The following is a 13,542-nucleotide window of genomic DNA, read 5'->3' as shown; positions in this document are numbered from 1 at the left end:
TTTTGAAAGATCACCACCAATGCCTCCACAATTTCCTCAGAATCCTGGGGTGTAGTCCATTCGGTCCAGGTGATTTATCCACCTTCAGACCTTTCAGTTTCTCCAGAACCTTCTCCTCAATGATGGCCACTATACTCACCTGTGCCCTCTGACTCTCCTGGAGCTCTGACATCCAACTGGTGTCTTCCACCGTGAAGACTGATTCAAAGTAACTATTCAGTTCGTCTGCCATTGCTTTGTTTCCTATTATTACTTCTCCAGCCTCATTTTCCAGTGGTCCAATGGCTAATTTTGCCTCTCTCTTACCTTTTATATATTGAAAAAAACTCTTATCTTCTTTTATATTACTAGCTAGCTTACACTCATATTTCATCTTCTCCCCCTTATTGCTTTTTTTAGTTGTCCTCTGCTCACTTTTAAAGACTTCCCAATCCTCTGGCTTCCCACTAATCCTCGCCACTTTGTATGCTTTTTCTTTTGCTTTTATGCTGTCCTTGACATCCCTCGTCAGCCATGGATGCCTCATCCTCCCCTTAGCATGTTTCCTCCTCCTTGGGATGAATTTCTGTTGTTCCTCCCCAATAACTCTCAAAAACTCCTGCCATTGCTGTTCCACTGTTTTCCCTGCTAGGCGCCCATTCCAGTCAACTCTGGCCAGCTCCTCCCTCATGTCTTTGCAGTTATGGTTATTTAATTGTAATACCATTACATCTGATTCTACCTTCTCCCTCTCAAACTGCAGGGTAAATTCTGTTGTATTGTGGTCACTGCTCCCCAAGGGTTCCTTCACCTTAAGTTCCCTAATCAAGTCTGCCTCATTACACATCACCAAATCCAGAATTGCCTGTTCCCTAATAGGCTCTGTCACAAGCTGCTCCAAAAAACCATCTCTTAGACATTCCACAAATTCCTTTTTTTGGGATCCACTACCTACCTGATTTTCCCAGTCCACCTGCAAATTGAAGTCCCCCATGATTATTATAATATTGCCTTTTTTATATGCCTTTTCTATCTCCTGATTTATTTTCTGCCCCACATCCTGACTGCTGCTAGGGGGCCTGTACATAACTCCCATCAGGGTATTTTTACCTTTGCGATTCCTCAACCCTATCCACAGAGATTCTATGCCTTCTGATCCTATATCACTTATTGCTATTGATTTAACTTCATTCCTTACTAACAGTGCAACTCCACCCCCTTTGCCCATCTGCCTGTCTTTCCGATAGGAAACATACCCTTGGATATTTAGATCCCAGTCCTGATCCCCTTGCAGCCACGTCTCTGTGATGCCCACAACATTGTACCGGCCAATTTCAATGTGCGCAACAAGCTCATTTACCTTGTTCCATATATTGCAATTAGGTACAACACCCTCAGTCCTGCATTGACCACCTCCCTTCTCATACTTGTCACTTTTTTGCTCTGCCTGAGGTAAGATTCCTCCCACCTTCTATACTCTCTGTTCTATTACGTGGCCTGGAAACTTCTACCCTCTCCTTTAACTTTTTTTTTCAATTCTCCATACAAGTGAAACTCCCCCTCCCCTCCCCATCCCCCCACCACCACTGTTTAGTTTAATGCCCTATCTACAGCCCTAGTTATACGATTCGCCAGGACTCTGGTCCCAGCATGATTCAGATGAAGACCATCCCCTCTTCCCCAATACTGGTGCCAATGTCCCATGAATTCAAACCCATTCCTCCCACACCAATCTTTGAGCCACGCATTTAGCTTCTTAATCTTATTGACCCTGTGCCAATTAGTTTGTGGCTCAGGTAGTAATCCAGAGATTATTACTTTTTTGGTTCTGCTTTTTAATTTAGCTCCTAGCTGTTCATACTCCTTTAGCAGAACTTCTGTTCCTGTTCTACCTACCTATATCAGTATGGATAGAGAATTACCTAACTAACAGAAAACAGTGAGTCAGATAAATGATCCATTTTCAGGTTGGAAAACTATATTGTGGTTGCCACCAGGATCAATGCTGGGCTTCAACTATTTACCATCTATATTAATAACCTGGATAAAGGGACTGAAAGTAATATATTTAAGTTTGCTGATGATACAAATATAGATGGGAAAGCAAGTTGTGAGAAGGACAAAAAGGGAGAACGATAGTTAAAAATTTGACAGAATAAAATCTAGGAATATGTGATGTTGTTCACTTTGGTGGGAAAAATGGAAAAGCAAAATATTGAGAGGGACTGCAGAATTTCGCGGTACATGAGGATTTGGGGTCCTCATACATGAATCACAAAAAGCTAGCTTGCAGATGGAAGGTAAATGGAATATTGGCCTTCATTAAAAGGGGATGGAGTATAAAAATAGGGAAGTCTTGCTACAATTGTATATGGCATGAAGAACTGCATACAGTTTTGGTTTATTATTTAAGATGGTACATTTTGTATTTGGGGTAATTCAGAGGAGGTTCGCTAGGTTGATTCCTGGGAAGAAAGGGTTGTCTTGTCAGGAAGTATTGAGAAAGTTGGGCCTATATTCATTGGAGGTTAGCAGAATGAGAAGTGATCTTATTGCATCATATAAGATCCTGAGGCGGGGTAAATTCTGAGAGGATATTTGCCCTAGTGGGAATCTGGAATTAGAGAACACGGGTTCAGAATAAGGGACCTCCCATTTAAGACAGAGGTAAGGAGAAATTTCTTCTCTCATGAACTCATTAATCTTTGCAATTCTCTATTCTACAGAGCAGTGGAGTTTAGGTCATTTGATATATTCAAGACTGAGATAGACAGATGTTTGATTGATGAGATAGTGAAGGATTATCGGGGGAAGGCAGAAAAGTCAAGCTGAGGCCACGTTCAGATCAGACATGATCTTATTGAATGGCAGAGGGGCCCAAGGGACCAACTGTCCAACTCCTCTTATTTTTTGTGTTCTTTCCAATGCATAAAATCATAGGATACACTGGGAGCAAAGAGTGGCAATAAGACATTAATAGATTAAGTAATCTTAGAGTCAATGACAGATGGAGTTAAATGTGGGGAAATGTGAAGCCATTCAATTTGGATCCAAGAAAGATAGATGGACTCGAAAAAGTAAAGGAACAGGGAGATTTAGGGGTTCAAGTACACGATTCATTAAATGCTAGTCAACGGGTACAAAAACTATCATGGAATGTTAGCCTCTGTATCAAGGGGCTAGAATAAAAGTCAGGGAGTTATACTTTGGTTTTATGAAGCTATCCAGCTGAAATACTGTGTTCAGTTCTGGACACTGCCCCTCAGGATGGAAATGTTGGGCACATTTTCCAGTGGCGGAGGTAGCCCACAAATGGCCGTCAGTGTGGGATCTTTTGGTCCTGTCAATGTCTACGGGGTTTTGCATGCCCCGCACTCTCCACTGCTGGGGAAAGCACAGGGGTGAGTTGCCATCGATGGGACTGGAGGATTCCACCAGAGGGAAGGACTGGAAAATTTTGGCCTTTGACTTTTCGGGGCGTATAGTGCAGACTTACCAGAACTATACTGGACTTGGAGGGTTCAGTTTAAAAGCTAGTTACAAAGACTAGGCTTGTATTCCCCTGAACGGAGGTAATTGAGAGGCGATCTAATCAAATCATTTATCATACCTATTTCCTTTAATGGGAGCAGATAAGGGAGCATCATAAAATTAGAGTTGGTTTAATCAAGGGTGATGTCAGGAAGCAATTCTTTGTACAAAGGGTGGTGGAAATCTGGAATGTTCTCCCCAAAACATTGCTGAGTCTGGGAGTCATTTGAAAATTGAGAGTGTTAGATCTTTGTTACCTCAAGGGTATTCCTGGATATGGAACAAAAACAAGGAGTTATCTGATTGAAAGGTAGAACAGGTTTGAGGCTGAATGAGTGAATCATGCTCCAATGTATTAATTATTTCAGAAACCAATAAATCTCAAAGGCTTTCTGCAATTATTTGATTTCATTCACTTGTAGCTTGTCCAACTCATTCAATGTGCTACAGTAATTAAACTGCCTCCTGCTCCGTTTCCTCAAATGCTTGATCCAAAGCTAATTTTAATAACCTTAACTATCCAACACAGTCTAATCTCCCTCTCCCCTTCAATCCTATACACTTTAATATCCAGCTCTGTATAATCCTATTCTCTGCTCATTCTCTGTACCCTTTAATGTTCCACCAAGTCTAATTTCAATTTCTCTTTCATCTTCTAAACCCTTTAATATCCCATCTAGTCTAATCCAATTTTTCCCCTCACTTCTTGTACCCTTTAATATCCCAACTAGTCTATTGCCACTTTTCCTCTCACTCCCTATATTCTTTAATCCAATCCTCCATTCACTCCCTATTCACTTTAATGTCCTACCCAGGGAAGGAGTTCAGTATATGGGCAATGGTCTGAGTTGGATTGTCACAGTAACAATCTGAGCTATTCCTCATGTTCCACTTGCAGATTAAATGGCTACATCCTCCCTCGCCCATCCTCAAGTGGTTGATGGTTATCCAGATTTTCCATGAAATATTAAAACATTTTGTTTGGGGTGGCGCACAGCGCCAGGGATCCGGGTTCAATTCTGGCCTCAGGTCGCTGTCTGTGTGAAGATTGCACGTTCTCCCCGTGTCTGTCGAGGTTTCCTCTGGGTGCACCAGTTCCCTCCCACAGTCCAAAGATGTGCAGATTAGGTTGATTGGCCATGCTGAATTGCCCCTTAGTTTCAGGGGGACTAGCAGGGTACATACATGGGATTGTGGGGATGGGGCAGGGTGGGATTGTTGTCCGTGCAGGCTCAATGAGCCGAATGGTCTCCTTCTGCACTGTAGGGATTCTATGAAAACTGGGACGTCACCAGTTAGACCAATGGTTGCAATTGGTGGATTTTGCATTCAAGCAGGAATTGTGCCACTGAGAGGTAGGGCTCCCATCAGTTTGTAGAAGTGGAACTTGTTCCAGCAGGGATTACAATATTTCAGAAGAATGCATACATTTTGTTGCTGAGGTCTTGTGTCAATGAGATTGCATTGTTAGCTGTTAGCTGGTGGTGTAGTTTGAGTAGGGTGCTTTCCCTGCTCCTTAAAAGCTGCTTTTTTGACAATCTTTTGGACATCTGACCTAATATTTCTTTATTTGGCTCAGTGTCTGCTTGGGTTTTATTCTTTTTGCCTGTGAGCATTTTCACCAATACCAGCTTGGGAGAGACAAAATAACAGTGGAATCTGACCACAAGCCCCTTCAAAGCATTTTTCACAAACCACGACTATTCACTCCAAAGCAACTGCGAAGAATGTTACTTTGTTTACAAAGATATCATCTGAACGTGAAGTACAAGTGAGGAAAACAGATGTACCTCACAAACATGCTGTCGAGAGTAGCGCTTCCCATTAAGAAAGGTGAGGAGGCTGCAAAGAATGCAGCATCTTCCAGATTCAACATGAAGCAACAGCCACACATGTTCTGGAAGCCATTAATCCAACAGAGACATTCGCCAGAATTCTACCGCCCGCCCGCCCGCTATGGAATCAGAGCGGGCGAGAGGTGGACAACGGAAATGTCTGTTGACCTCGGGCCAGAATTTGCGGTCTCGCTCGAGCGAGGCCATAAAATCCCACCCATTGAATCTGACAGACAAGAGCCTTGCTCGAATCAAGTGGATGCACAACAAGATGCAACTCTACAAGTACTACAAGAAGTTGTGATGATAGGATTGCCCGAGAGCTCTGAGGACACACTTGCGGTCACAAGGTTATATTGGGCATACCTAGATGAATCAACACCCCAAGATGGTATCTTGTACAAAGGAAATAGAATTGTCACGCCTAAGGAGATGACAAGAGAGATGGTGAAACACCTCCATGCAAGTCATCAAGGGTTGAATTGACTGAGAGAAGTAAGAAAAGTGCTGTACTGGCCAAATGTGAGCGATGAAATTAAAGGCCGCATTGGTCAGTGGGATGTGTGTAATGAGTACCAAGCTAAATAAGCTAGAGAGCCGTTGATGACGTGCAAGATCACAAATAGACCATGGATGAAGCTGGGAGTAGACCTCTTCACTTCAGCAGGAAACTGATTATCCTGTCAAATATGCTGACTGCTGGGAGTTATACCAGCTGACCTCAATGACAACAAGAGAAATAGTAGGATGCTTGAAAGTACACTTCAGTCGGTATGCATTCCAGACATTGTGATGTGTGACAATGGTCCTCAGTTAACGAGTGAAGAATTCAGCCAATTCACGAAATATTAGGAAATTCAGAACCACACATCGTCCCCGCACTATTCTCAGTTGAACAGAAATACTTAGGTGGCATGAAGATCGCCAAAGGACTGGCCATGAAATAGAGAAAATCTAGCACAGATGTATACAAAGCAATCCTCGAGTGGCAAAACACATTGAATGAAGGCATGGAAAGTAGTCCTGTTCAAAGACCAATGTCACGCCTCACACAAACCACTCTTCCATTAGCAGCAAAGCTATTGAAACCAGAAGCAGTAACACGCGAGTGAAAAGATCAAGATGAAATGACAGAAAACCAAATTTCAGTTTGACAAGATTGCCAAACATTACCAGATTGGAAAGCCAGTCAGAGTGCAAACTTTCAAAGCTCTTGACAGGAGTCAGCCTATGTATAAGACACGTGTGTAGAGAAAGTCTTACCTCAATTGCATATAGTGGAAGTGAATGGCCAAATATATTGGTGCAATCACAAGCAAATCCAGATAACTAGCAAAGCTGTCTTTCACAGTGCGAAGCTGTTCCATCACTGCAATTAGATGATCAGGGAGCTAGGGATCCCACCAGCTGTACTGAGTACAGAACTACCATGAATTCCAGAGGTACATGAGTCCCCAATAGCCGCAATGGAATAACAACAGTCACCAAGGTCAGAAGGGCCATGGGAATGAGACTCTTCAGACAAGGAACCAATTTCAACACACACACATTCCATTAAGACACCGGTACCATTTAAAGACTGTGAACAATGCATGTGCAGAGACTGACTAGTAGAACTAGTTGTTAATGCATGGGAACAGTGGGTTTTTAGAGGGTAGCGTGGGAAACATACTGTCACACAGGATCGTGCAAGCAAATGTGTCCTTTGTTCACTAGGAAAAAAGGGGATGTTTACATCCTTTGTTAAATATGAAAGGGGAGTTATTTGAGTATAAGAACAAGGAGCAGGACTAGGCCATTCAACCCCTCGAGCCTGTTCTGCCATTTAATAATATCAAGGCTGATCTGATAGTAACCTCAAATCTGCATCCCGCCAACCCCCGATAATCTATCAGCCCCTTGCTTACCAAGAATCTATCCACCTCTACCTTAAAAATATTCAAAGACTCTGCTTCCATCACCTTTTCAGGAAGGAAGCTCCAAAGACTCATGACTCTCCTTGAGTGAAAGGGTTTCCCTTACCTCTGTTTATTTTTAAATTTGTGAAAATGAAATAATGTTTAACCAATTTACTGGAGTTTTTTGAGGAAGTAAGATGTTCTGTGGATGAAGGGGAACTGGTGGATCTACTATACTTAGATTTCCAGAAGACATTTGATAAAGTGCCACATCAAAGGTTATTTTTAAACAGTGACCTCCTAGTTCTAGATTCTCCCACAAGAGGAAGCAATCTCTCCATATCACCCTGTCAAGACCCCTCAAATCTTATATGTTTAAATCAAGTTGCTCACTCTTACTCTTCTAAACGCCAGCGGATACAAGCCTAGCCTGTCCAACCTTTCTTTATAAGACAACTCACTCATTCCAGGTATTATTCTGGTAAACCTCTTCTGCACTTTACATCCTTCCTTTTACCTATAAGGTGATAAATACTGTACACAGCACTCCAAATGTGGTCTCACCAAAGTCCTATACAACTGAAGCATAACTTCTCTACTTTTGTATTCAATTCCCCTCGCAATAAATCATAACATTTTATTAACTCTCCAAATGACTTGCTGTAACTTCATATTAGTCTTTAGTGACTCATGCACTACCACATCCAGATCCTTTTGCATTTCAGAGTCCTGCAATCTCTCATTATTTAGATAATATGCTTTTTTTAATTCTTTCTGCCAGAATGGACAGTTTCACATTTTCCAGCATTATACTTCATTTTCCAGATCTTTTCCCAAATCTATCTGTATCTTTTTGTGGCCTCGTGATGCCCTTTTCACAACTTACTTTCCTACCTATCTTTGTGTCATCAGCAAATTTGGCAACCATCCCCTCCAATCCCTTCGTCCAAATAATTGGTATAAATTGTAAACAGTTGAGATCTGAGTACCGAAACCAATCAGAAAGTTACCCATTTATGCATACTCTCTGTTTCCTGTTAGCCAGCCAATCTTCTATGTCTGCCGGTATGTTACCCTATACATATTTTCTTCAATAACCTTTGATGTGGCACTTTATCAAATGCTTTCTGGAAATCGAGGTACAGTAGGTCCACCGGTTCCCCTTCATCCACAGAACATGTTACTTCCTCAAAAAACTCCAGTAAATCAGTTAAACATTATTTCCCTTACACAAAACCATATTGACTCTGCCTGATTACCTTGCATTTATCCATATACCCTGCTATAACTTCTTTAATAATAGCTCCTAACATTTTAAGCTATGTTAAGCTAACTGGTATGTAGTTTCCCACTTCCTGTCTCGTCCCTTTTTGAATAATGGAGTTACATTCGCAATCTTCCAATCTATTGGGACCTTACCTGAATCTAGGGAGTGTTGAAAAATTAAAACCAATGCACCAGCTATCTCATTAGTCACTTCTTTTAAGACCCTAGATAAAGTCCATCAGGACCCAGGCTCTTGTCAGCCCACAGCTCTGATAATTTACTCAGTACGACTCCTCTGGTGACTGTAATTTCCGAGTTCCTCTCTCCCTTCCATCTCTTGGTTTGTAGCTGATTCAGGGATGTTATTTGTATTCTCTATAGTGAAGACTGATGCAAAAAACCTGTTCAATTCTGCCATCTGCTTGTTTTCCATTATTTATTGACCATACTCACTTTCTATGGGACCAGTGCTCACTTTATTAACTCTATTTTAAACGTTATTTAGGAAAAAAACTGTTATTGTCCGCTTTTATATTTCTGGCTAGCTTTCTTTCATACTCAAATTTTTTTCCTCAATATTAATCTTTTAGTCAACCTTTTGCAGTTCCTTTTTATTTTGTCCTATCTTCTGACCTACGACCTGTCTTTGCACAATTATGTGCTTTTTCTTCAAGTTTGATACTATCTCGAGCCTTTCTAGTTAACCATGGATGGGTTCGTCCCTTGGACTTTTTCTTACTTGTTGCAATGTATTTATTCTGTGCATTCTGAAATATTCATTTTAATGTTTGCCTATCCCTTAATCTAATTTACCAAATCACTTTGGCCAGGTCTACTTTCATGCCCTCATAATTGCCCTTGTGTAAATTTAAAAACACAGGCTGGAATTTTACCATCACGGAATCGGAGCAGGTGAGAGGGGCAGACAATGGAAATGTCCGTTGACCTCGGGCAGGATTTTACGGTTTCAGGACGAGTGAGGCCGTAGAATCCCGCCCATCGTTTCCGAGCCACTTCAAACTGAATGTAAAATGCAATCCTATTATGGCAGCTGTTACCTAGGGGCGCATTCTCTTTGGTAATTTCTTCCATTTCATTGCACAATACCAGGCTTAGAATAGCCTGCTCTCTGGTTGGCTCCAGAACATACTGTTCTAAGGAACTATCCTGGAAACATTCTATGAACTCCTCATCTCGTTACCTTTGCCCACCTGACTTTTCCAGTCAGGATTAAATCTCCCATGATTAGTGCCACGTCGTTCTGACAAACTCCAATGACTTCTTCCTTTATGCCCCACCCTACCATGTGATTACTGTTAAGGGCCCTTAACACAACTCCCACAAGTGACTTTTTACCTTTAACGTTTCACATCTGCACCCAAACTGTTTCGACATCCTGGTTTCCTGAACTTAGGTCACACCCTCTATTGTGCTAATACCATGATTAACTAACAGAGCCACACCTCCACCTTTACCTCATTTCCTGTCCTTCATAAATATCCTGTATCCTTCAATATTTAGGTTCCAATCCATGTCCTCCTGCAGCAATGTATCCTTTAATGGCTATCAAATTGTATTTATTTATTTACATTCATGCTCGCTTATTCATTTTATAACTTATTGACTTGCTGTTAAACTTGTACTCTTGATCCCTCTCTCTCACTGTCTGTTTTTCATTTCCTGTAATCTCTTTTGCCTTGTCTCTGTTCTTTACCATATCTTCCCAAATTTGATCCCTTGCCCCCACTACTCAGTTTAAAACTTTATCGACTTCCCTAGTTATACAGCTTGCAAGAACACTGGTCCCATCATGGTTCAGGTGCAGACCCCCCCCCCAAGGTAGAGATTCCACCTTCCCCGTAGTGGTGCCCCTTGAACCGAAACCGACTTCTCCCACACCAGTCCTTGGGTCATGCATTCATCTCTCTAATCTGTTTTGTCCAATGCAGTTTCATAGAGTCATAGAATCCCTACAGTGCAGAAGAAGGCCATTTGGCCCATCGAGCCTGCACTGACCACAATCCCACCCATCCTCTATCCCCGTAGTCCCATTTATTTACCCTGCCAATCCCCCTGACACTAGCATCAATTTAGCATGGCCAATCAACCTGACCCACACATCTTTGGACTGTGGGAGGAAACCCACGCAGACATGGGGAGAATGTGCAAACTCCACACAGACAGTGACCCAAGCCGGGAATTGAACCCTGGCGCTGTGCGGCAACAGTGCTAACCAGTGCTAATTTGCACATGGCTCAGGTAATTTAAAAAAAAATACTTTTCCAATTCAATCAAATCAAATCCAATTCAGAGTCTCAACAAGTTGAGACATTTCAGATCCAGGCTGACAAGACAGGGCGAGTGACCAAACCACCCTGTCCTGGGCCTGATCTACATGAGCCAAGCTGATTGGAGAAGGGGGAGGTTCCTCCTCCAAGACTTGAGCTCATCTGCATCTTAGCCAAAAGGCCGAGATGCCGCTTTAAAAAATTGCTTCATATGAAACATATGAAGCTTCAGTGTAACCTAATGACCTCGACCAAGTGTGGCCGACCATGGGCTGCCGACCATACTACTCTTGATCTTAGCCAAAAGGCCAAGAAGCCATGAGCCAGCACATGGCTCAGGTAATAATCTAGAGATTATGACCTTTGACATTCTGCTTCTCAATTTAGTGCCAAGGTCCGCATATTGACTATGCAGAATCTCCTTCTTTGTCCTGCTTATGGCATTTGTACCATGACACTGGGTCCTACCCCTCCCACTGCAAGTTACTGTCCAGCCCAGAGCAGATGTACCGAACCCTGGCATCTAGCAGGCAACACACCTGTCTGGACTCATGCTCTTTGCCTGCAAAGAATGATGTCAATCCCTTTGTCTATCCTATCTCCAACTACCACCACATTCCTTATTTCCCACCACCCCCAATTTAAACGGCTTCCTGTGCCATGGCCAATTAATTATTTCACCCTGCAGCCCCCATTCTCATCCAGACAAGCTGAAAAAATCTCAAACCTATTGGACAATTGTAAAGGCTGAGGCTCCTGTTCTCCTACCCTCTGAGTCCCCTTACCTGCCTCACTCACAATCACATTCCAATGTCCTTAACCACTGACCAAATCAAAAGACCTTGTCCTAAAATGTGTGACTACCTCCTGGTACAAAGAATCTAGGTAACTTTCTCCTCCCTGATGTGTTGCAGCGTCAGTAGTTTAGCCTCCAGCTCGTAAATTGAGCCAAAGTTGCTTGGACTTCAAACACTTACAGCAGATGTATTTGCCTTGGATCAAACTGGCATCCAGGAGCTCCCACGTGCTGCACCTGTGACCCATCACCTGTCCTGCCTTTAAGTGTTCTAAAGAACTATTTAATTATGTATTTTGCTTTTGATTTTTATATATTTCATTAGCCTGACAACCAGCTAGACTGTTTTAAACCTTAGGAATAGAATGAACCTTAGTCCTTACCACATACTCATCAAATAGCTAGCTTCCTTTGGGGCAGAGTAAAACCACTTCCTGAAGGCTGTGGAAGTTAGAAAGCAAAAGGGCACCTCTTTCCTGCATGCACCAAATTCCTAAATATATTCATTTGGTCTCTTGTCTCACTCAGGCCCCAAAGTCTCCTCCATCACTGACCATTGGCCCTTAATAATGATTTGGGTTTTGGAAATGCAATCTTACTGGGTGTACTACATGATTACCTGCTTGCTGTAGGCATGTGACTGTGCCATGAGGCACATTGCCTGTAGGTTGCCAGTTCTGATCAGTTAGATAAAGATTTTCACTTAGACAAGGTGCTGACTAAGCTCTACTATCCTCCTACTTGAAACAGTGTGATATTTTATTTCATAACATTCTTATGAAACACCACAGGATATTTTATTACATGAAATGTACTAAGTAAAAATAAATTGTTGTTTTGTTCTGGTCAATATTTATTCCTCAACCTACATCATTAAAAGCAGATGCTCTGGTGAATATCTGATTGATGTCTGTGGGAGCTTGCTCTGTGAAGATTAGCTGCCATGTTTCCTACATTACAAGCATTGACCACACTTTAAATATACTTCATTGGCTTCAGAAGGATTTGGGAGGTCCTAAGGTTGTGAAAGGAACTATAGAAATTGGTATGTTTTCTTTCTCAAGTTAATTTGGGATCAGTGCCAATGTTATCAATGACAGCCATTTTCAAAAACAGAGTTAGAAACGTCTCATTCCATTCATTTAATAACATACTAAAATGCCTTTTTCAGATTAAAGCAAGACTGGAACAGCTTGGCTTTGGGTGAGGCTGGCTTCAGAATACAGATCTTTAATGCTACAGTTGGAATTTTGTTAACTTCTACAGCCTTTACTGTAATACTCAGAGATTCCTAAATGTTAAGTGAAGTGAACAGAATTGGGTGGAAACTGTTCCTGTGTGACCTTGGCAGAAAACCCATTGGGCTTTCTCAATCGACACTCGTAAACAGTACAGCTATTGTAATAGAAACATTACTCTTGTATTAGAAACATAGAAACTAGAAGCAGGAGTAGGCCATTCGGCCCTTTGAGCCAGCTCTGCCATTTATTTTGATCATGGCTGATCATCAAATTCTATATCCTGATCCCGGCTTCCCCTCATACCCCTTGTGATCCCTTTAACCCCCAAGAGCTATATCTAATTTCTTCTCGAAATCACAATGTTTTGACCTCAACTACTTTGTGTGGTAGTGAATTTCATGCATTCACCAGGGTGAAGAAATTTCTCTTCACCTCAGTCCTAAAAGGTTTACCCCTTATCCTCAAGCTACGACCCCTAGTTCTGGACTCCCCCACCATCAGGAACATTCTTTCTGAATCTACTCTGTCTAATCCTGTTAGAATTTTAATAGCTTCTACGAGATCCCCTTTCACTTTTCTAAACTCCAGTGAATATAATCCTATCCGACTTAGTCTCTCCTCATACGACAGACTTGCCATCCTAGGGATCAGCCTGGTAAACCTTTGCTGTACCCCCTCTATAGCAAGGACATCTGTCCTCCAATAAGG

The 13,542-nt window shown here is 42.0% G+C and overlaps 1 protein-coding gene across 1 annotated transcript in view; it reads right to left on the bottom strand.

Annotated features, from left to right (window-relative positions):
* Nucleotides 1-13,542, bottom strand: part of LOC144498916 (putative oxidoreductase YjmC) — a 63,135-nt gene that overhangs the window by 48,637 nt on the left and 956 nt on the right. The gene's annotated exons all lie outside the window — the stretch shown is intronic.

Source organism: Mustelus asterias, chromosome 9 (genome assembly GCF_964213995.1).
Source record: "Mustelus asterias chromosome 9, sMusAst1.hap1.1, whole genome shotgun sequence".
NCBI classification, from domain to species: Eukaryota; Metazoa; Chordata; class Chondrichthyes; order Carcharhiniformes; family Triakidae; genus Mustelus; species Mustelus asterias.
This window is presented reverse-complemented; position numbering and strand designations above follow the sequence as displayed.